General features: G+C 45.7%; 1 long non-coding RNA gene across 4 annotated transcripts in view; it reads right to left on the minus strand.

The window, feature by feature from the left end:
- The window catches only part of LOC111528218, a 50,187-nt gene that overhangs the window by 19,499 nt on the left and 8,777 nt on the right, over positions 1-21,911 (minus strand). For 2 of the 4 annotated variants that reach the window (XR_002726912.3, XR_002726913.1), the window contains exons 2-3: positions 21,698-21,780; positions 7,127-7,226 (exon numbers count right to left, since the gene is read on the minus strand). This is a non-coding gene — a long non-coding RNA (uncharacterized LOC111528218). Of the gene's footprint in view, positions 1-7,126; positions 7,227-17,040; positions 18,322-21,697; positions 21,839-21,911 lie in introns of those variants that run through there. The other 2 variants (XR_002726911.1, XR_004228473.1) reach the window with 2 other exon arrangements.

The following is a 21,911-nucleotide window of genomic DNA, read 5'->3' on the forward strand; positions in this document are numbered from 1 at the left end:
TTGAGGAATCACTACACTGTCTTCCACAATGGTTGAACTAATTTACGCTCCCACCAACAGTGTAAAAGCGTTCCTATTTTTCCACAACCTCTCCAGCATCTGTTGTTTCCTGACTTTTTAGTGATCGCCATTCTAACTGGCATGAGATGGTATCTCATTGTGGTTTTGATTTACATTTCTCCAATGACCAGTGATGATGAACATTTTTTCATATGTCCTTTGGCTGCATAAATGTCTTCTTTTGAGAAGTGTCTGTTCATATCTTTTGCCCATTTTTTGATGGGGTTGGTTACTTTTTTCTTGTAAATTTGTTTAAGTTTTTTGTAGATTCTGGATATTAGCCCTTTGTCAGATGGATAGATTGCAAAAATCTTCTCCCATTCTGTAGGTTGCCTGCTCACTCTGATGATAGTTTCTTTTGCTGTACAGAAGCTCTTTGGTTTAATTAGATCACATTTGTCAATTTTGCCTTTCGTTGCCATTGCTTTTGGTGTTTTAGACATGAAGTCTTTGCCCATGCCTATGTCCTGAATGGTATTGCCCAGGTTTTCTTCTGGGATTTTTATGGTCCTAGGTCTTATGTTTAAGTCTTTGATCCATCTTGAGTTGATTTTTGTAAAAGGTGTAATGAAGGGGTCCAGTTTCAGTTTTCTGCATATGGCTAGCCAGTTCTCCCAACACCATTTATTAAATAAGGTGTCTTTTTCTTATTGCTTGTGTGTGTCAGGTTTGTCAAAGATCAGATGGTTGTAGCTGTGTGGTGTTATTTCTGAGGCCTCCGTTCTGTTCCATTGGTCTATATATCTGTTTTGGTACCAGTACCATGCTATTTTGGTTACTGTAGCCTTGAAGTATAGTTCGAAGTCAGGTAGCATGATGCTTCCAGCTTTGTTCTTCTTGGCCAGGATAGTCTTGTCTATGTGAGCTCTTTTTTGGTTCCATATGAAGTTTAAAGTAGTTTTCCAATTCTATGAAGAAAGTCAGAAGAAAGTCAGTGGTAGCTTGATGGGGATAGCATTGAGTCTATAAATTACTTTGGGCAGTATGGCCATTTTCACGATATTGATTCTTCCTATCCATGAGCATGGAATGTTTTTCCATTTGTTTTTGTCCTCTCTATTTCCTTGAGCAGTGGTTTGTAGTTCTCCTTGAAGAGGTCCATCTCATCCCCTGTAAGTTGTATTCCTGGGTATTTTATTCTCTTAGTAGCAATTGTGAATGGGAGTTCACTCATGATTTGGCTCTCTGTTTGTCTGTTATTGGTTTATAGGAATGCTTGTGATTTTTGCACATTGATTTTGTACCCTGAGACTTTGCTGAAGTTGCTTATCAGCTTAAGGAGATTTTGGGCTGAGACAATGGGGTTTTCTAAATATACAATCATGACATCTGCAAACAGAGACAATCTGACTTCCTCTCTTCTAATTTTGAATACCGTTTATTACTTTCTCTTGCCTGATTGCCTGAACTTCCAATACTATGTTGAATAGGAGTGGTGAGAGAGAGCATCCTTGTCTTGTGCCGGTTTTCAAAGGAATGCTGCTAGTCTTTGCCCATTCAATAAGATATTGGCTGTGGGTATGTCATAAATAGCTCTTATTATTTTGAGATATGTTCCATCGATACCTAGTTTATTAGAGTTTTTGGTATGAAGCGGTGTTGAATTTTATCAAAGGGCTTTTCTGCATCTATTGAGATAATCATGCGGTTTTTGTCATTGGTTCTCTTTATGTGATGGATTACGTTTATTGATTTGCGTACGTTGAACCAGGGTTGCATCCAAGGGATGAAGCCAACTTGATCATGATGGATAAGCTTTTTGATGTGCTGCTGGATTCAGTTTGCCAGTATTTTATTGAGGATTTTTGCATCGATGTTCATCAGGGATATCGGCCTGAAATTTTTTTTGTTGTGTCTCTGCCAGGTTTTGGTATCAGGATGATGTTGGCCTCATAAAATGAGTTAGGGAGGATTCCCTCTTTTTCTATTGTTGGAATAGTTTCAGAAGGCATGGTTCCAGATTCTCTTTGTACCTCTGGTAGAATTCGGCTGTGAATCCATCCAGTCCTGGACTTTTTTCGGTTGGTAGGCTATTAATTACTGCCTCAATTTTAGAACTTGTTACTGGTCTATTCAGGGATTCGACTTCTTCCTGGCTTAGACTTGGGAGGGTGTATAGTGCAGGAATTTATCCGTTTCTTCTAGATTTTCTAGTTTATTTGCATAGAGGTGTTTATAGTATTCTCTAATGGTAGTTTGTACTTCTGTGGGATCAGTGGTGACATCCCCTATATCATTTTTTATTGCATCTACTTGATTCTTCTCTCTTTTCTTCTTTATTAGTCTGGCTAGCAGTCTATTTATTTTGTTGATTTTTTCAAAAAACCAGCTCCTGGATTCATTGATTTTTTGAAGGGTTTTTCGTGTCTCTATCTCCTTCAGTTCTGCTCCGATCTTAGTTATTTCATGTCTTCTGCTAGCTTTTGAATTTGTTTGCTGTTGCTTCTCCAGTTTTTTAAATTTTGATGTTAGGGTGTCAATTTCAGATCTTTCCTGCTTTCTCTTGTGGGCATTTAGTGCTATAAATTTCCCTCTAAACACTGCTTTAAATGTGTCCCAGAGATTCTGGTATATTGTGTCTTCATTCTCATTGGTTTCAAAGAACATCTTTGTTTCTGCCTTCATTTTGTTATTTACCCAGTAGTCATTCAGGAGCAGGTTGTTCAGTTTCCATGTAGTTGTGTGGTTTTGAGTGAGTTTCTTAATCCTGAGTTCTAATTTGATCGCACTGTGGTCTGAGAGACTGTTTGTTATGATTTCTGGTCTTTTGCATTTGCTGAGGAGTATTTTACTTCCAATTATGTGGTCAATTTTAGAATAAGTGTGATGAGGTGCTGAGAAGAATATATATTCTGTTGACTTGTGGTGGAGTAGGTCTGCTTGGTCCAGAGCTGAGTTCAATTCCTGGATATCCTTGTTAACTTTCTGTCTCATTGATCTGTCCAATATTAACAGTGGGGTGTTAAAGTCTCCTACTATTATTGTGTGGGAGTCTAAGTCTCTTTATAGGTCTCTAAGAACTTGCTTTATGAATCTGGGTGCTCCTGTATTGGCTGCATACATATTTAGGATAGTTAGCTCTTCTTGCTGCATTGTTCCCTTTACCATTATATAATGCCCTTCTTTGTCTCTTTGATCTTTGTTGGTCTAAAGTCTGTTTTATCAGAGATTAGGACTGCAACTCCTGCTTTTTTTTTTTTTTTTCTTTCCATTTGCTTGGTAAATATTCCTCCATCCTTTTATTTTGAGCCTGTGTGTATCTTTGCACGTGAGATGGGTCTCCTGAATACATCACACTGATGGTTCTTGACTCTTTACCCAATTTGCCAGTCTGTGTCTTTTAATTGGGGCTTTAGCCTATTTACATTTAAGGTTAATTTTTTTTTTTTTTTTTTTGAGACAGAGTCTCACTCTGTTGCCCAGGCTGGAGTGCAATGGCATGATCTCGGCTCACTGCAACCTCCGCCTCCCGGGTTCAAGCTATTCTCCTGCCTCAGCCTCCTGAGTATTACAGGTGCACGCCACCAGGCCTGGCTAATTTTTTTATTTTTAGTAGAGACAGCGTTTCACTATGTTGGTCAGGCTGGTCTCGAACTCCTGACATTGTGATCCGCCCACCTTGGCCTCCCAAAGTGCTGGGATTATAGGCATGAGCCACCGCGCCCCATCCAAGGTTAATGTTATTATGTGTGAATTTGATCCTGTCATTAGGATGCTAGCTGGTTGTTTTGCCTGTTAGTTAATGCAGTTTCTTCATAGTGTCGATGTTTTTTACAATTTGGTATGTTTTTGCAGTTCCTTTCCATGTTTAGTGTTCCTTTCCATGTTTAGTGCTTCCTTCAAGCACTTGTTCCTTTCCATGTTCCTTTCCATGTTTAGTGCTTCCTTCAAGAGCTCTTGTAAGGCAGGTCTGGTGGTGACAAAATTCCTCAGCATTTGCTTGTCTGTAAAGGATTTTATTTCTCCTTCGCTTATGAAGCTTAGTTTGGCTGGATATGAAATTCTGGGTTAAAAGTTCTTTTCTTTAAGAATGTTGAATATTGGCCGCCACTCTCTTCTGGTTTGTAGGGCTTCTGCCGAGAAATCTGCTGTTAGTCTGATGGGCTCCCTTTGTGGGTAACCTGATCTTTCTCTCTGGCTGCCCTTAACATTTTTTCCTTCATTTCAACCTTGGTGAATCTGAGGATTACATGTCTTGGGATTGCTCTTCTCGAGGAGTATCTTTGTGGTGTTCTTTGTATTTCCTGAATTTGAATGTTGGCCTGTCTTGCTAGATTGGGGAAATTCTCCTGGATAATATCCTCAAGTATGTTTTCTAACTTGGTTCCATTCTCCCCGTCACTTTCAGGTACATCAATCAAACGTAGATTTGATCTTTTCACATAGTCCCATATTTCTTGGAGGCTTTGTTCATTCTTTTTTATTCTTTTTCTCTAATCTTGTCTTCTCTCTTTGTTTCATTAAGTTGATCTTCAATCACTGATATCCTTTCTTCTGCTTGATTGATTTGGCTACTGATACTTGTGTATTGTTCACGAAGTTCTTGTGCCGTGTTTTTCAGCTCCATCAGGTCATTTATGTTCTTCTCTACATTGGTTATTCTAGTTAGCAATTCAACTAACATTTTTTTCAAGGTTCTTAGCTTCTTTGCATTGGGTTAGAACATGTTCCTTTAGCTCAGAGTTGTTTGTTATTACCGACATTTTGAAGCCTACTTCTGTCAGTTTGTCACACTCAATCTCTGTCCAGTTTTGTTCCCTTGCTGGCGAGGATCTTTTGGAGGAGGAGAGGTGTTCTGGCTTTTGGAATTTTCAGCCTTTTTCCGCTGGTTTTTCCACATCTTTGTGGATTTATCTACCTTTGGCCTTTGATGTTGGTAACCTTCGGATGGGGTCATTTGAGTGGACATGTTAATCCTTTCTGTTTGTTTCTTTTTCTCCTAAGAGGCCCCTCTGCTGCCAGTTGGCTGGAGTTTGCTGGAGGTCCCCTCCTGACCCTGTTTGCCTGGGTATCACCAGCAGAGGCTGCAGAACAGCAAAGATTGCTGCTTGTTCTTTCCTCTGGAAGCTTTGACCCAGCAGGGCACCTGCCAGATGCCAGTCAGAGCTCTCCTGTATGAGGTGTCTGCCAGCCCCAACTGGGAAGTGTCTCCCGGTCAGTATACACAGGGGTCAGGGGTCCACTCGAGGAGGCAGTCTGACCCTTAGCAGAGCTCGAACGCTGTGTTGGGAGGTCTGCTGCTCTCTTCAGAGCCATCAGGCAGGGACGTTTAAGTCTGCTATAAGCCCCTGACTGGGTGGGCTGCTGCCTTTTTTAGAGATGCCCTATCCAGAGAGCAGCAGTCTGGCAGACTGAACGCAGCAGCCTTGCTGAGCTGCAGTGGGCTCCACCCAGTTTGAACTTCTCAGCAGCTTTGTTTACACTGTGGCCTTAAAACCGCCTACTCAAGCCTCAGCAATGGCGGGCGCCCCTCCCCCCACCAAGCTCCACGGTCCCAGGTGGATCTCAGATTGCTGCTGTGCTGGCAGCGAGAATTTCAAGCCAGTAGATGTTAGTTTCCTGGGCTCTGTGGGGTGGGACCCGCTGAGCCAGACCACTTGGTTCCCTGGCTTCAGCCCGTCTTTCCAGGGGAGTGAACAGTTCTGTCTTGCTGGCGTTCCAGGCACCACTGGGGTATGGAAAAACAAACAAACAAACAAAACCTCCTGCAACTAGTTCAGTGTCTGCCCAATTGGCCACCCAGTTTTTTGCTTGAAACCCAGAGCCCTGGTGGGGTAGGCACCAGAGGGAATCTCCTGGTTTGCAGGTTGCGAAGACCGTGGGACAAGTGCGGTATCTGTTTGTCAGGCTCAGACCCTCATGGCTTCCCTTGGGTCTGGGGAAAATTCTCCAACCCCTTGTGCTTCCCAGGTGAGGTGACGCCCCACCCTGCTTCAGCTCGCCCTCTGTGGGCTGCACCCACTGTGCAACCAGTCCCAGTGAGATGAACTGGGTACCTCAGTTGGAAATGCAGAAATCACCCACCTTCTGCATTGATCTCGCTGGGAGCTGCAGACCAGTGCTGTTCCTATTTGGCCATCTTGAATCTCTCTCCTGATCCCTGAGTTTTCAGGGAGACCGATTTGAGTAATAATAAAACTCTGGTGTCCTGCTCAGCCGGCTCTGCATGAATTACTCTTTCTCCATGTAATTCCCCCATCTTGAAAAATGGGCTCTGTCTAGGCAGCAGGCAAAGTGAACCCACTGGGCGGTTACAATCTCACCATGTTTCAGGAGCCTAGGGTGCTCTTGCACAAGTTGAGTCAGACTGTGGTTGAGCCTTGTCTACATGGCCTAAGTGGAGACATGCAAGGTCTCCAGGGCACTGTGGAGTTGGCACTCTACAACACCACCCTGGACCTTCCACATACCCTGCTGATAATTCTGGATATTCTTTTTTTTTTTTTTTTTTTGAGATGGTGTCTCACTCTGTTGCCCAAGGCTGGAGTGCAGTGGTGCAATCTCAGCCCACTGCAACCTCTGCCTCCAGGTTCCAGCAATCCTCATGCCTCAGCCTCCTGAGTAGCTGTGACCACAGGCGTGTGGTACCACACCTGGCTATTTTTTGTATTTTTAGTAGAGACAGGGTTTCATCATGTTGGCCAGGCTGGACTTGAACTCCTGACCTCAAGTGATCCACCCGCCTCGGCCTCCCAACGTGCTGCAATTACAGGTGTGAGCCACTGCACCAAGACTGGGAATTTTTTTTTTTTTTTTTTTTTTTTGAGATGAGGTCTCACTGTGTTGCCCAGGCTGGAGTGTAGTGGCACAATCTTGGCTCACTGCAACCTCTGCCTCTCGGGTTTAAGCGATCCTCTCTCCTCAGCCTCCCAAGTAGCTGGGACAACAGGTATGCACCACCACACCCAGTAATTTTTGAATTTTTAGTAGAGGTGGAGTTTCTCCTTGTTGCTCATGCTGGTTTCAAACTCCTGAGCTCAAGCGATTTGCCCACTTGGGCCTCCCAAAGTGCTGGTATTACACGTGTGAGCCACCATGACTGGACTGGAAATTCTCCATCACTTACCTTAGATGTACTGGTAGAGGGTTGGACCAAATGCTTTTTCTTAGGCAACATTAAATGACAGTAACCATGATGATGACTCCCAGGAGGACAATTAGGCCTGCTTGGAAAAAGATAGGCTGCAATCAGACTTCCCATCCAGAGCCAAGCCAGTTAGGTATGTCATTAATTCAGGTGTCCTACTTGGCTGGCTGGTGGAAAATCCAGGGCAATGTGATCATCCATTACCACTCACACTTGATAGCCCAAGCTGGGTGTGTGGTAGGCAATTATACGCCTGATATCCACCATAAGAAATGCTATTCATTTGAGGAAAACTGTAAGAATGTAAGTTTCCGGCTATCATAGCCCAACCTAGTCTCAATGCTATGTCCTGCTCAGGGTGAATTAGATTCTGCTAATAGGTTTGGGTGACCACAGCAGCAGCACAGTGCTTACATGAGGTCAAGGTCCAATTCTCACAAGACTGGAGGCTGGGATTAACAATATAAAGGAAATTTAAGTATCAGAAAGAGACTGCAAGAAGGAATAGTTCCTGGAAGAATACTTACAAAGTACTCAAAGGAGGAACTTTTCTTTTTTTTTTCTTTTTTTTTTTTGAGATGGAGTCTCACTCTATCCCCCAGGCTGGAGTGCAGTGGCACGATCTAGGCTCACTGCAACCTCCGCCTCCTGGGTTCAAGCAATTATCCTGCCTCAGCCTCCCAAGTAGCTGGGATTACAGGCACTTGTCACCACATCTGATTAATTTCTCGTATTTTTGGTAGAGGCGGGGTTTCACCATGTTGGCCAGGCGGGTCTCGAACCCCGACCTCAAGTAATCAACCTGCCCCAGCCTCCCAAAGTGCTAGAATTACAGGCGTGAGCCATCGAGCCCGAGCAGGAGGAGCTATTAAAGGTTTGTCAGCAGGGTCAGGAGGGGTAAGACAGATTGAGCAACACAAGGAAGTTTTGTTGTTTTTAGGTAGTGGAAGGGGACCAGAGATACCAGCTATAATAGGATAGGGGTAAGTAGAAAAGAAACCTAAGTGTCCAGAAAATGAATTTTTTTCTGATGTCTTGGGCAGAGGTTCTCCACTTCTAAAGTCAGAGGTCCTCGATTTAAGGTCTCTCAATAGAATGGGAGTAGTAGTTAGACCGAGGGCAGTGGTGATAACCCAGACAATGTGACCAAAAGATTCTGAGATGACAGGCCAAGCCAGGTATTCTGCAGGCAAGAGCCAAGAGAGATCTAGGGTGTCCCTTCACCACCATCCTGGACTTTTGATGTTTTTTCATGCCCATGAGATAGGTATAGCTAGTCCCTGCAGTCCTCACTCAGTCTAATACACACCATATGGCTGAATGTATTCCTAAGCAGTGCAGCTTTGTGTGTGTGTGTGTGTGTGTGTGTGTGCAACTTGTGCCACCTAGAACATCTTCCACTCCCTCACACAGTGGGCCATGCCAGGACCACTTTGGGAGTCGTTACTTCATACTCATGATCAATATCGTCAGTATCTATAATTGCCCAGATCCAGGAAGCACAGCTGGACAGTAAAAGAAGCATCAGGTTAGGCCGGGCCTGGTGGCTTATACCTGCATTGCCAGCATTTTGGGAGGCCGAGGCAGGTGGATCACAAGGTCAGGAGATCAAGACCATCCTGGCTAACACAGTGAAACCCTGTCTCTACTAAAAATACCAAAAAATTAGCCGGGCATGGTGGCACACGCCTATAGTCCCAGTTACAGTCCCAGCTACTTGGGAGGCTGAGGCAGGAGAATCTCTTGAACCCAGAAGGTGGAGGTTGCAGTGAGCCAAGATTGTGCCATTGCACTCCAGCCTGGGCGACACAGCGAGACTCCGTCTCAAAAACAAAAAAAGGGTGGGCACTGTGGCTCACGCCTGTAATACCAGCACTTTGGGAGGCTGAGGTGGGTGGATCACCTGAGGTCAGGAGTTTGTGACCAGCCTGGCCAATATGATGAAACCCTGTCTCTACTAAAAATACAAAAATTAGCCGGGTGTGGTGGGCGCCTGTAGTCTCAGCTACTCGGGAGGCTGAGGCAGAAGAAGAATCACTTGAACACGGGAGGCGGAGGTTGCAGTGAGCTGAGATCGCACCACTGCACTCCAGCCTGGCAACAGAGCGAGACTCTGTCTCAAAAAAAAAAAAAAAAAAAAAAAAGAAGAAGAAGCATTAGGTTAGAGTTTCCCACCCCCTGACTTTTTGACTACTTGCTAATTCCAGTAGTTTGGTATCCCCAGGGGTGAGCATGGGAGGGGAAGGAGGAATGAGGAGAATACATTGTGTGGTTTGGGTGTTTTACAGCCAGTCTGGGCCTCCTCCCCAACCCCTCAAACTCACACAGATTCTATTTAAAATTTCCCTTTTGGGGAAATGGCACATTTAGAAACCATATTGTCTGTTTTAAGTGTGTACTCTATTGAGAATTGAGCTTTGATTCTCTATGTACCCTTTTTAGTTTCTCCATTAAGCATCCATCTCTCTCTCTCTTTTTTTTTTTTTTTTTTTTTTTGACACCAGGTCCCGTTCTGTTGCCCAGGCTGGAGTGCAGGGGTTCAATCATGGCTTACTGCAGCCTCAACCTCCTGGGCCCAGGTGATCCTCCCACCTCAGCCTCCCAAGTAGCTGAGACCACGGGGGTGTACTACTACGCCCGGATAATTTTTTGTATTTTATGTAGAGACAGAGTTTCACCATGTTGCCCAGGCTGGTCTTCAGCAATCCACCTGCCTCAGCCTCCCAAAGTATTGGGGATACAGGTATGAGCCACTGTGCCCAGCCTCATTCCATCCTTTTATGACATCTATTGCCTGTGGGTGATGAGGGTCCTGAGGTGTCCTGGGAATGTCCAAGGTGGCTCGCTAATGTTGGGTACTCTTGACTATAAATGCAGCATCATTTGATGAGATACATTCAGGGAATCTCAGTATGTAACACAGGTCATCTGCGAGTCCCTAAATATATGTTACATATATCTCCTATCTGTGGTGAGGACCTATATTGCCATGCCATACCCAGAAAGGTGCCTACTGTAGGCAATGCCTAGTTGTATCCCCAAGCAGAACATTTAGGAGGTTATGTAGCCTATTTGCCAGGACTGTCCAGAATCTGGTGTCCTGGGTTTATATGTGCCCTGGAGTTTTCTTTGCCCCTTGACTGACAGGCTCATTTACCAGATTTTGGTGGCTTCCTGTACTGCATTGTAGACAAAATGCTGTGGCCTCTGTGATGGTGTATTCAGCTGGAAGGCACAAGTCTGATCAGGTTTTGAATTCCACTCACGCTAGTTTTATGGACATCCACATCCATAAAACAGAGGGCAGTGGTGTAGTATTAATAAAATCTGAGGCTGGGCGCAGTGGTGCATGCCTGTAATCCCAGTTACTTGGGAGGCTGAGGCAGGAGAATCACTTGAACCTGGGAAATGGAGGCTGCAGTGAGCTGAGATCATGCCACTGCACTACAGCCTGGGCAACAGAGGGAGACTCCATCTCAGAAAAAAAAAAAAAAAATCTGATATCATAACGTTCACTGCCATAGGAGTTGAGACTTGATCATTTAGTCTTGCTTCCAGGCACAGGCTCACACTGCCAGCCCATTGGCTACCATCTCTAAATCAATGAAAAAGCAGCAAGGAGCATTTTGGAGGGGTTTTTCAGGAAAATCACCACTGTCCCCAGCTCTGTCCATTGGGTAGTACCCTCTTGTGTGTGCAAAATTTTAAACAGCTTTTGTTTTCCCCTGTGGCTGCACAGCTGCAGGGGCCAAGAACAATCCACCAGCCTGTAACTTAGCGGGCTCCATCTGTGAACAGACGTCCTCAGGGACTTGGTGTATCAATGCCTCCATGAAGCTGGAGGTGCTGGCACAAAATGTTCCTCTGGGATTAAGGGAGGAGACCACCCCTCATATTGTCTGATGCCCAATTTCTGCCTCCAAAGAAAGAAGAAGTAAAAACTAAAAGGCAGAAATGAAATCCACAGGCAGACAGCCCGGTGCCGCACCCTGGGCCTGGTAGTTAAAGATCGACCCCTGACCTAATTGGTTCTGTTGTCTATAGTTTACAGACATTGTATAGAAATGCTCTGTGAAAATCCCTATCTTGTTTTGTTCCGATCTAATTACCAGTGCATGCAGCCCCCAGTCACGTACCCCCTGCTTGCTCAATCAGTCATGACCCTCTCATGTGCACCCCCTTAGAGTTGTGAGCCCTTAAAAGGGACAGAAATTGCTTACTTGGGGAGCTCGGCTCTTGAGACTGAAGTCTTGCCGATGCCCCTGGCCGAATAAACCCCTTCCTTCTGTAACTCGGTGTCTGAGGAGTTTTGTCTGCTGCTCGTCCTGCTACAGGATCAAGGGATGTCTGGCCATCTTGTAATGCCATATGTAACTCCTCTGATGCCTGATGACCCCATTCTACATAGTAGCCAGTCACTGGCACTTGTAGCTGAAAAGGATCATTAGAGTTAACTGGCCTGAGCAGAGTGCAGTCTGTACAGCCTGCCGGACACTTGTTGTTGTTGTTGTTGTTGTTGTTTTGAGATGGAGTCTCACTCTGATGCCAGGCTGAAGTGCAGTGGCTCGATCTTGGCTCACTGCAACCTCTGCCTCCCGAGTTCAAGCGATTCTCCTGCCTCAGCCTCCCGAGTAGCTGGGACTACAGGCACACATCACAATGCCCAGCTAATTTTTGTATTTTTAGTAGAGATGGGGTTTCACCATGTTGACCAGGATGATCTTGATCTCTTGACCTCATGATCCGCCGGCCTCGGTCTCCCAAAGTGCTGCGATTACGGTGTGAGCCACCGCGCCCGGCCTGGACACTGTTGTTAAGCACGCTTGCCAGCTCTTTTCCTCAGTGCAGTGGTCTCTTCCCCGTCTGTACTGCTTCACCCACACTACATGGCTGGGCTCAGAGAGCCCAGTGGGTCCTGGATGTGCTCTCATCCCACTAATGCTGTTCTCATTGTAGCATTTTTCCAATGGCAACATCGCTTGCCATTGTGGACAGAAGTATTACATACCCTTAGAACAGGCTGTGTGTCCCCACACTGGGAAGGGTACATGACCTTGGGTAAGACAGTTCCTGCTGGTCTAGGACATTCTTAGAAGAGGTTTCACCTGTGAATCATTAGCAGTCCATACTCTGGCAGCTCATGGAATGACTGCCTAGGTCCTGACGGAAAATTCTAAGAGGTATCCAAAGGTTCACTACACGTTGTAAAGTCGCAGGTGTGGAGCCCACACTGCCACCATAATTAAGGCTGCAGCAGGTCTTTCTATCATTCTGTGAAGCTGCCTGCTGCTAGGAGATGTGGCACGTAGTAAACAGGAACTCCATAGCCATGGCCCATAGCCTAACACCTTTTATCATGAAAACATGTCCCATGGCCAAATAATTTATACGTAAGACATCACTGCAATTGAATAAGCATTTGTAAATCTATGAATAGTGGTGCTGGTGGAAGTGCTGTGGGTGGGATAAGCAAACCCGTGAATATGTCTGTGTTAATCCACCTTCATTCCCCACCACCATTTACCTCTTGCACTGACCAAATAGGTGAGGTAATAGTGGTGTTATGGAAATCACTAGTGCTGCATCTTTCAAATCTTTATGGAACTAATTTCTGCAATGACTTCAGGCACAGAATTGTTTTTAGGCTATTATCTTGGTTGTAGGTGGCCCTTTCAACGATTCTCATTGGTCATTCCTACCGTGACAGACCACATTCCTCGGATAAGAAGAGCAAGGCTGGCAAAATAGCCACACGGTGTGCCTGGGATCCTACCTGACCCAGCGGAAGGTGGACTCTGGCCAAGACCTATCTATCCTCTGACCTCCCTAAGCCTCTCTCCAATTGACCACAGAGATTCCAGGGATTAGGCTCAGATAATACCAGTAACTACACATGTGACTTCCAATAAAATGAGCACAGACTGAGATTACAGAACCCAATTCCTGGCCCTCTCTGTTGCTAAGTGTCTATCAGGAAAGATCCTCCCTGAGCCTGCTTACTCATCTGTAAGTTGGAGCCAAAAATGTTCTTTGGATCATGTGTCATTTGTGCTGATGTGATAAGATGACACACATCAAGTACTTTACACATTGCCTAATGATCATAAGTACCATTCACCGTTTCTGCTGCAAAGTGTAAAGAGGAAGATAAATTTATTAAAAATCTACTACTATTTTGCAGTATTTTAATAACTCATATTTTATGCACTTTTAATTTCATTTATTTCCAAATCTTTTCTTTTCTTTTCTTCTCTTTTCTCTTTCTCCCTTCCCTTCCCTTTCCCCTTCCCCTTCCCCTTCCCCTTTTTCTTTTCTTTTCTTTTCTTTTTTCTTTTCTTTTCCAGTAGAAACAGAAACTCTCTTTGTTGCCCAGGATGGAGTGCAGTGGCGATCACAGCTTACCGAAGGCTTGAACCTCTGGACTCAAGTGATTTTCCTGCCTCAGCTTTCTGAGTAGCTGGGACTATAGGCATGCACCACCACGCCTTGCTATTTCTTTTTTCTTTTTCTTTTTTTTTTTTGAGACGGAGTCTTGCTCTGTTGCCCAGGCTGGAGTGCAGTGGCACGATCTCAGCTCACTGTAACCTTCACTTCCCGGGTTCAAGTGATTCTCCTGCCTCAGCCTCCCAAGCAGCTGGGACTATAGGCATGTGTCACCATGCCCAGCTAATTTTTGTATTTTTAGTGGAGACCGGGTTTCACCATATTGGTCAGACTGGTCTTGAACTCCTGACCTCGTAATCCACCCACCTCGGCCTCCCAAAGTACTGGGATTACAGGGTGAGCCACCACGCCCAGCCACCCAGCTATTTCTTTAAAAAATTTTGTAGAGATGGGGTCTTGATATGTTGCCTAGGCTCAAATTTTGTCGTCTTTTAAATAACAGGATTTGGGGCTGGGTGCAGTGGTTCACACCTGTAATCCCAGCATTTTAGGAGGCCTAGGCGGGCGGATCATGAGGTCAGGAGTTCGAGACCAGCCTGGCCAATATAGTGAAACCCCATCTCTACTAAAAATACAAAAATTAGCCGGGCATGGTGGTGGGCGCCTGTAATCCCAGCTACTCAAAAGGATGAGGTAGGAGAATTGCTTGAACCCGGGAGGCAGAGGTTGCAGTGAGCTGAGATCGTGCCATTGCACTCCGGCCTGGGCGACAGAGCGAGACTCTGACTCCAAAAAAAAAAAAAAAAAAAAAAAAACCCCAAAAAATTTAAAAAGCAATTAAAAAAAAACCAAACAGGATTTAGGGATAGGAATTTAGGACTAAGTCAATTTTCTATGAATATTCTTACATGTCAAATTTCGAAGGCCCAGACTCAAATACTTGATTCTTATTTTCAAATAATTGGGCTGTAAGATTTATTTGTTACTTCTTAACATACAATTTGTACACCTGTCTAGGATTTAACTTGGAAAAGATTTTTCAGAACTTGGTACGATTATATAAAATGTGTGCTTATGACCACAGCTGGTAGGCATGTGAGATGGTGAGGCATTTCCGCAGAGCAGAGGTTCATAAAAGCTTTATCATGCATCAGAGCTACCCGGAAGGCTTTTTAAAACACAGATTGCTTGGCTGGGTGCAATAGGGTGCGTCTGTAGTCCTAGCTACTTGGAAGGCTGAGGCAGAAGGATCTTTTGAGCTCCGGAGTTTGAGGCTACAGCACACTTTGATTGTGCCTGTGAATAGCCCTACGCTCCAGCCTGGGTGACATAGCAAGACCCTGTCTCTAAAACAATAACAACAACTAAAACAAAAACCATGCAGACTGCTGAACCCCAACCTAGAGTTTCTGATCCAGTAGTATTAGGGTGGGGCCTGAGAATTTGCATTTCTGACAAGTCCCCAGATGATGTTGATCCTTATTCTCCTGGTCCATAGACCACTTAATTAAAGCCAGCAAAGTACTCATCAACGTTGACCCAGGATATAAGCTGAAGATGAAGAACAGCCTTGAGGCAGCGAGGGAGGCCTGCCCTTTAACATCAGGAAGCCAAGTAAAGGGGTGACTCACCAGGGCAGGGTGGGGTTCCTGTGTGTGAGAAACCAGAATTGAGAGCTGCACCAGCTGTGCGGCCCCAGGTTTCTCAGGCGGCCCAGGGGAAAGGCACTCAGGACCACACCCCAACTCACCTACCCTGTGTAAGGTTTTTTCCATTGCACATATCAACATCTAACATGTCATACATTTGATTTACCTCATTTATTCTCTGACTCCCTGCCTCCTATTAGAATGTAAGTTCTCTAGAACAAAGATTTATATATGTTGTATGGAAGAACAGTGCCTGAATCATAGCAGGTGTTCATGCCTATGTACATATAACTATGTTCATAATATTGTTTCTAGAAGGATCCACGAGAAAATGGTGGCAGACTGTCTCTGAGCAAGGGAAATGGGGGAGTGGGTGGGGGAAACTATAACTTTTTACTGATTCTATAGCCTTTTGAATTTTTCTTTTTTTTTTTTTTGAGATGGAGTCTTGCTCTGTTGCCCATGCTGGACAGTGCAGTGGCGCAATCTCAGCTCACTGCAACCTCCGCCTCCCAGGTTCAAGCAATTCTCCAGTCTCAGCCTCCCAAAAAGCTGGGATTACAGGCGTGCGTCACCATGCCCGGCTCCTTTTTGTATTTTTAGTAGGGATGGGGGTTTCACCATGTTGGTCAGGCTGATCTTGAACTCTTGACATCGTGATCCACCCACCTTGGCCTCCCAAAGTGCTGGGATTACAGGTGTGAGCCACAGTGCCCGGCCGAATTTTTCCTATGTATCTTATCTAACTAATCAAAAACAGATCTCTATTGTTGATTAGGAAATATAAATTGGAAGAGAAATACATATAATAGGAAAAACCTGAAGGAGCCCCATTTCCCCCTAAATCTGGTGAGATCATTGGGTACAGCTAAGTGAGAACACCTGAAATATGCTTGAAGAAAAGTTCATCTTTGACAGGGCATTCAGCTCAGTCCCACGCGGCCCTACCCCAGTCCCAAACTGGGCCTGGCCCTATCCCAGGACAACCCTAGGGGGCCCCAGAGTTCCCTCCTAGAAACCAGAAGTTCCCAGCCCTTCCTGCTGCCCACCCCACCCCATGGACACTTGTCCATGTGTCAAGTAACAACAGCTAATACTGAAGTTGGTTAGAAACACCCCTGTGGCTGCCTCAGGAAGGAGAGAGTATCTCTAAGTCCAGAGAGCTCAAGGTGGAACGAGAATCCAGGTGTTCAAAGGGGAGGCAGAAGGAAATGATGACAGAAAGGGGGGATTTGTGCTCATCTCAGCAGGAACCTGGGTTGGGGCTGAGAAACTAGGAGGAGCCATGCCCCGGGGAGCTTGGAGGAAGATGCCCAGGCCAGAGCACCACCTTGGAATTGGGAGAGCCAGGCAGGACCCCGAGTAGACTTCAGGGGTTAGCGCCTGTTAGAGGAAGTTGAGGAAGAAAAACAATAAAGTTGCCCTTCCAAACAAGACAGGAGCAGTTTCTACCATAGATAACCACTGGCCTAGTTATTTATTCAATATATATTTACTGAGCACATCGCTGTGCCGGGTCCTATGTCAGAAAAGGGATTTTGGGGCCAGGTGTGGTGGCTCATGCCTATAATTCCAGCACTTTGGGAGGCTGATGTTGGCAGATCACCTGAGGTCAGGAATTCAAGACCAGCTTGGCCAACATGGTAAAACCCTATCTCTACGAAAAATACGCTGGGCATGGTGGCTGGTGCCTGTAATCCCAGATACTCGGGAGGCTGAGGCAGGAGAATCACTTGAACCCAGGAGGCGGAGGTTGCAGTGAGCTGAGATTGCACCACTGCACTCTAGCCTGGGTGACAGAGCAAGATTCTGCCTCAAAAAAAAAAAAAAAAGAGAGATTTTGATAAAATGCAGACTTACATGACCCGAGGCCAGCTTCCTAGAGACTGAGTCTTCTTTGGAAGGTGGCAGGGATGCAGCAGCCCACACAACCAAGCCATTCCCACCTCACCAATGTGGAGAACCTGAGAGACGGTGCCTCCTTCCCCCACGGGATTTTCTGTGGTCTCAGACCCCACAGCAGCTTCTGTGCTCACCCAGCAGGGGGCAGCCTGAGCTCAGGCGCCATCTTCCCAGCACCTGCTTAGGGGACGGGACAGATCGGTACCTAGCCCCCTCACTGCCCACTGCAGGGTGGACATGGTGCCCACTTGCTGGTGGCAGCAGTACCAGAGAAACAGGATGCACCAGGAGGCTGTAAAAAAAGGCTGTTTTGAGTTCTCCCTAAGCCGTGATGGTGCTGCCTGGCAGATGCTCAGCCCTGGCATGCTGCCACACTCACCCTCTGTAGCATCCTGAGACTAAGGATCATCTCCTTCTCATCCCATTGCAGCCTGCTCGCCCTGCTTCTACTCACTGTTTCTCTAAGGCATAGAATCCTGGACCCCAGAGCTGGAAGGGACTTGGTTGCTGCTAGTGCTGGAGTTGCCATTTCAAATAACTTCAAAGGGCAGGCAGGGAGCCTGAATTTGTGAAGCTGACTTAGGATAAGATGGCAGGAAATGGTAGTGGCTAGGTCGAACTGGGGAAAAGAGCCTTGTGCAAAGGCATCTAAATTTAATTGTTTTTCTAACTGTGAGTAAGATAAAATGCAGCTATAGGCTGAGTTGGGACATGAGTTGGCTGCCAGTTTCCTCCCTGTCCAGTCCACCCCTACACCTTCGAGATGGGCAAATGAAGGTCCAGAGAGGGCCCAAGATAGGGCCTGATTCCCTTCTCACGAGAATCCAGTTCTTCAGTGCTGTTTGTTCCTTGAGGGCACAGGGCAAATATTAAACAGAAAGAGTTGGGGGTGGCGGGGATGTCTAGCTTCGCCTGCCCCACGGTTGCTGATCAGTCTTGGATTGCTTCATTTCCTTTCTTGGCCACAGATCTCCTGTTTGGAGAAAGCAGCCTCCTCCAGAATACAGGGCACTCCTTTTCCTCAGAATGAGTCACAGCCTCCAAGCAGACTTGTGGACAGCTTAGTCGGAGACAGAATTCTCCACTCCCACTGCTTTTTCCAATGAATACCTCCAGTGGTGGGGCTCCACTGCCTTGGGCCAGCGCCCCAGGACTGCGAACTTTAATTTACTCAGGTTTTTCTCTCCTTAAAATGAATTCCTACAGAGAAACACCCAGGGGTCTTCTGGCCTTGATTCTTCAGATCTCATTAAAAAAAAAAAAAAAAAAAAAAGATACAGATTAGAAGCATAAAGTGCTGTTTTCTCATAAGGTGTGAAGGTCGCAGGAGTGTGGCCGGTACTTGCTGTGGCTCTGCAGGTACCAAGAGTGGTTCTTCAGAAATCCAAGCTTGTGCCTGCATTGCCTCCATCTCCAGGAGAATCGGCAGGCCATGCTGAGCTTGGTGGAGATGCTTCATTAGGGCAGGAAACCTGAACCTCAGTCTCCTGGGTAGCAGGAACTGGGTTGTGGCCCCATTACCAATCATAGAGATACCTTTGGGACCTGGGGTAAGTATTTATGATACAGCTAGTCACGTGAAGAATGAGGGGAGGATGAGGACACAACTAAGGCCACTGTCACAGAGCTCCTGCCTGCCTAGCACCTCCCAGCCTCCCAACCAACATGTGCAAAAGATGGCCAGAGTCCTGAAAAACTGGTCTTGAAAGGACATTGTCTCAAGTATACCTTTGAGAGGAGGAAACAGAACATTTACCTATTTGTTCAAGGAAAAAGAAACAGAAAAAGAAAAGAACAGAGACGAATGAGATTAGTTACCTGCAAGGCATGGTAGGAACAGGATGGAAATAAAGGGAATGAGGGGGAATGAGACTTCTAGGAATGTCTCTTTTTGTTTATTTTCTTTTATTTTTAGCAGAGATAGGGGTTCCTTATGTTGCCCAGCTGGTCTTGAACTCCTGGGCTCAAGCTATCCCCCTGCCTCCATCTCCCAAAGTGCTGGGATTATAGGTGTAAGTTACCACACCCGGTCCTCTTTTTGTTCTGACCTGACTTTTAAAATCATTTTAATATTTCACAACTCAAAAATAAATACAAATAAAACTCACAAGGACAGGGAAAACCCTAAAGCTGAATACAAACAGAAACAAGCAAATAAAATGTACCCTTTGACTTCTATCTTACCACTTTGTAGTAAAAATAATTAATCCCAGTAACATGCTAAACATTTTCTAGTTTCATTAACCCTTGCAATATCCCTAAATGGTAGGTACGATGACTATTCTAGTTTTACAAAAGAGGAATTGCCCTTCAGGAAGGACGCAAAGGAAGCTCCCAAGCTCCCAGGGACTTGAACTCATGTTTTGCACCACATTTTTTATTAGATCTCAATTCCAAAATCCTATTACATCTTCAGCTCTGAGCCAGGCATAGAAGGATGATTTAGTGTCTCTGAGTTCCAAGAATCTACAACACTTAACATCTCAGTGACAAACTTTTAACATCCTGAGGTTATACATACGGGAATGAATAATTCCTTTATCATTCATACAGATTTAAAGGCCAGGCTGGCATGGTGGCTCACACCTGTAATTCCAGCACTTTGGGAGGCTGAGGTGGGTGGATCACGAGGTCAGGAGTTCGAGACCAGCCTGGCCAACATGGTGAAACCCTGTTTCTACTAAAAATACAAAAAATGAGCTGGGCATGATGGCAGGAGCCTGTAATCCCAGCTACTCGGGAGGCTGAGGCAGGAGAATCTCTTGAACCCGGGTGGCAGAAGTTGCAGCGAGCCGAGATCGCGCCACTGCACTCCAGCCGGGGTGACACTGTGAGACTCTGTCTCAAAAACAAAACAAAACAAAACAAAAAGATTTAAAGACCAAAAAGATTTTTGAAATTCTGGGCACTCTGTGTGGTCTGCTTTCTTGGACGATACGGGATTTCAGGTAGGTATAGAAAAGGAGCTGGAGAATTCCAGAGAGCAGAAGACACTTGGAGCAAAGGGCTGAAAGGGGCTTGGTGTGTTAAGAGCAAAGGCTTCTGCATAGGTACGAACAACACAGTAGGACGTCCATCACGCTGCTGGATGACTCTTAATATAAGAGTTCCAAGTCAAGGCAAACGTCATGGAAAGAAGATGTCCACAATGAGGCTGGGGTGAGGTTGGTAAATTTCAGTTCCTAACTTTAGCCCTTAGACAGCTACATTTAGATATTGGATATTTGCTGCCCCTTTCAATTACTGGGCTGCAAGTAATTACTTCTCCAATTACCTAGGAGAAGGCACAGGCTACATTCTGGATCTACGACTAAAAAATGTTTTTGCAAAAAACGTTTGCTCCTTTGGTTGTTTTTGCTTTTCTTTTTTATCTCTACTTCCTAAGCCACTCCCTGTTTGCTGAGCTGAACAGCAAGTTCTCAGCCCTGCCATCTCTTTCGAAAGCCAGCTTGCCTGTAGCCCCCAGGGGTGAGGAGAGGTGTTAGAAGAAAACACTTCTCCCTTTCTGGGTCCCTTCCGGAGCTGGAGTTGGTGCTCAGTGGGGATAATGAGAAAAAAATGGGAAAGCAAAAAGGCTTTGTGGGAAAGGAAAGTGGCCACATACCAACGCTGGGTCTAGCTGGAGGGCAAGGAGGAAACATGAACAAAATGAAAACGTGGAGAATTCCTATCAGACCACTGCTTCACTGTATCCCAAGTTTTAATCAGGACGAATGTTCAGATAAACCAGAAAAATCCTTGAAACGAGGACAAATGCAACATTTGACCCTCAAGTCGCTGCTTCCCATTGTCATCCCCTTTTGAAACAACAAAAAATATCCCACATGTCTGACCAGACTGGCCAACATGGTGAAACCCCATCTCTACTAAAAGTACAAAAACTAGCCAGGTGTGGTGGCAGGTGCCTGTGGGCAAGGCTGAGGGATGAGAATCGCTTGAATCCAGGAGGCGGAGGTTGCAGTGAGCTGAGATTGTGCCACTCTGTGTGTGTGTGTGTGTGTGTGTGTGTGTGTATACACACACACACACACACATACATCCCACATCTCCCACAGGATAAAGTCCGTATCTGGTCTGCTTTGATCGTTTCCTCCCTGTCATCATTGCCCCTGTGTTCTCCTGGCACCTCTGCCCAAGCCTTGTCCAGCAGCCCCTTGCCCTGGATTCCCACACCAGGCTACAGCTCTCCGTCCACGCCCCCCATCCCCACCGGGAACATGCTTCTTCCTGCAGCCCGCTTCAGGACCAGCCCACACACCACCTCCTCCAGGGGCACTGGGTCCCCGGAAGGTGGTGGCTCCTCCTCCCAACTCCAGGCACTCTGACACCACTTTGTCGGTGTGTGGTTTTCACATCCTGTCCTAGTGGTATGTTTGTCTTTTCGCCCCCAGATTCACAGCTTCCTAAATGAAGGAGCTAAGTCTTGCTCTTTTCTTTACCCTAGAACAAGATACAGTTTCTGATCATACTTAATATTTGATGAACAGATGTTTTCCTTTAAAGTTTCACTTGAACTTTTAAAACCTCAAACCACAGTAAGAAATCCATCTGACTTTACCACCCAGACTCATACACACACGTCACTGAATCAAAAGTTTCACGAAATAATACTTACTCTGTTGGATGCACTCTGATATTTTCTTTAATTCCATTTTTTAAAAAGTGCTTGTTGGGACTTGTAGGTGGAAAGCCATGGTCCTAAAGTGTACAGAGAAGCTGTCATTGCTAAAGTGAGAGAAGCTTTGCTTCCAAGCTAGGATCAGGTTAGGATTAAACTATAAACAAATGAGGGCTTCCGCTTGCTCTGATCTGCAGACTGAGAGAGTCTG

The sequence above is a fragment of the Piliocolobus tephrosceles genome, chromosome 15 (assembly GCF_002776525.5).
Source record: "Piliocolobus tephrosceles isolate RC106 chromosome 15, ASM277652v3, whole genome shotgun sequence".
In the NCBI taxonomy this organism is placed as follows: Eukaryota; Metazoa; Chordata; class Mammalia; order Primates; family Cercopithecidae; genus Piliocolobus; species Piliocolobus tephrosceles.